Below are 2,500 nucleotides of genomic sequence, written 5' to 3'. Positions count from 1 at the left end.
GCCTGTCTAATCTCGCTCCTTTACACCACACGCCTGTCTGATTTCACTCCCTTACACAAACACACACACACACACACACTCGTCTAATCTCTCTCTCTCACTCACACACACACACGTCTGTCTAATCTCACTCTCTCTCACCCTCTTACACACACACACACACACACTCACACGTCTCTCTCTCTCTCACACACACACACACACACACACACACACACACACACACACACGTCTGTCTAATCTCACTCTCTCTCACCCTCTTACACACACACACACAGACACACACACTCACACACACGTCTGTCTAATCTCACTCTCTCTCTCTCTCTCTCTCTCTCACACACACACACACACACACACACGCCTGTCTAATCTCACTCTCACACACACACACACACACACACACACACACGCCTGTCTAATCTCACTCTCACACACACACACACACACACACACACACACACACACACACACACCTGTCTAATCTCACTCTCTTACACACACACACACGTCTGTCTAATCTCACTCTCTCTCACCCTCTTACACACACACACACACACACACGCCTGTCTAATCTCACTCCCTCACACACACGCTTGTCTAATCTCACTCTCTCTCACACACACACGCCTGTCTAATCTCACTCTCTCTCTCTCTCACACACACACACACACGCCTGTCTAATCTCACTCTCTCTCACACACACACACACACACACACACACACACACACACACACACACACACGCCTGTCTAATCTCACTCTCTCTGTCTCTCTCTCTCTCTCTCTCTCTCTCTCTCTCTCTCTCTCTCTCTCACACACACACACGTCTAATCTCACTCCCCCCCACACACACGCCTGTCTAATCTCACTCCTTTACACCACACGCCTGTCTAATTTCACTCCCTCACACACACGCACGCCTGTCTAATCTCACTCCCTCACACACACGCCTGTCTAATTTTACTCTCTTACACACACACACGCCAGTCTCATTTTACTCCCTCACACACACATCTGTCTAATCTCAGTCCCTCACACACAGATACATCTGTTTAATCTTACTCCCTCACACACACACACACACACACACACACGTCTGCCTAATATCACTCTCTCACACACACGTCGGTCTAATCTCACTCCCTCACACAAGGAAGGGAGGGGGAGTTGGGGGTGTCACTGTAGATACAGACACAGATGGAATAGTTTACACTTCTGGCCCAGACATTCAGCGTCTGACCTCTAATAACCCCTGTTCCACTCAGAGGGGGCAACAACAGGCCTTTACTCACATACACACTTCAACACACACACACACACACACACACACACACACACACACACACACACACTGTATACACAAACACACACACACACTCTCACACTTTCTCCACACACACACACACACACACACATCTTCCAAACTACCTGGATTTGCATGAACACCTTGGGGTGTGTGTGTGTGTGTGTGTGTGTGTGTGTGTGTGTGTGTGTGTGTGTGTGTGTGTGTGTGTGGCTTGGAAGATTATTCTAAGTAAGAGCAAAAACCAAGGACATCCTGATGCTCTGTAATAATAATAATAATAATAATAATAATAATAATAATAATAATAATAAATTCTGAATAATCTATAATCAAACTCTTGATGTCACCCAGATGAGGATGAGGTTCTGCTTTTGAGTCTGGTTCCTCTCAAGGTTTCTTCCTCATAACATCGAAGGGAGTTTTTCCTTCACCACAGTCTCCATGCTGCTCATCAGGGATAAACACACACCTTCACCTTCACTGTTAAATTCTGTAAAGCTGCTTTGAGACGATGTGTGTTGTGAAAAGCGCAATAGAAATAAACTTGATGACTAGAATCCGAAAGCAGCAGTTTCACACAAGTGTTTGTTTAAGGAACACATTATTACGTGTTAATTATCTCTTGAATATCTCACCCCCCCACCCCCACCCCCCGCCACCCCCACCCCCCACCTTTATTCAGGAACCCAATCCCCTCCGAGCGGAGCAGGCCGAGAACACATCAAGAGCAGCGAAAAATATGCAGTATTTAGTCTTAATATTTAACCAAGTGTGAAATGAGACCCAGCAGACTCAATATTTGCTCAGTGTGTGTGTGTGTGTGTGTGTGTGTGTGTGTGTGTGTGTGTGTGTGAGAGTGTGTGTGTCTGCCTGCTGCTCAGACACAGTAATTATTTAATTTTTGTCGTCCTGAGCGGTAGAATGCGGATAGATAGGAATGTGTGTGAGAGTGTATAGACAGTCAGAAATTTGGGGGGCTCTTATGCCACACACACACACACACACACACACACACACACACACACACACACACACACACACTGCCAGGACATTCGGCAGCCGCAGCAGTAGGTGATACTATAAAAATAAACATTTTGGAAGTTCATTAGCGCTGCGCCAGTCAAACCTGCACGTGTGTGTGTGTAAGCAGCAGCTGAGTATTTTCACACACACACACACACACACACACAC

The 2,500-nt window shown here is 46.5% G+C and overlaps 1 protein-coding gene across 1 annotated transcript in view; it reads right to left on the bottom strand.

Annotated features, from left to right (window-relative positions):
- cwc27 (CWC27 spliceosome associated cyclophilin) overlaps window positions 1–2,500 on the bottom strand; it is a 31,589-nt gene that overhangs the window by 3,760 nt on the left and 25,329 nt on the right. The window lies entirely within an intron of this gene.

Source organism: Silurus aristotelis, assembly GCF_946808225.1.
Source record: "Silurus aristotelis genome assembly, chromosome: 18".
In the NCBI taxonomy this organism is placed as follows: domain Eukaryota; kingdom Metazoa; phylum Chordata; class Actinopteri; order Siluriformes; family Siluridae; genus Silurus; species Silurus aristotelis.
The sequence above is the reverse complement of the archived record's forward strand: the minus strand, read 5'-3'. Positions and strand labels throughout refer to the sequence as shown.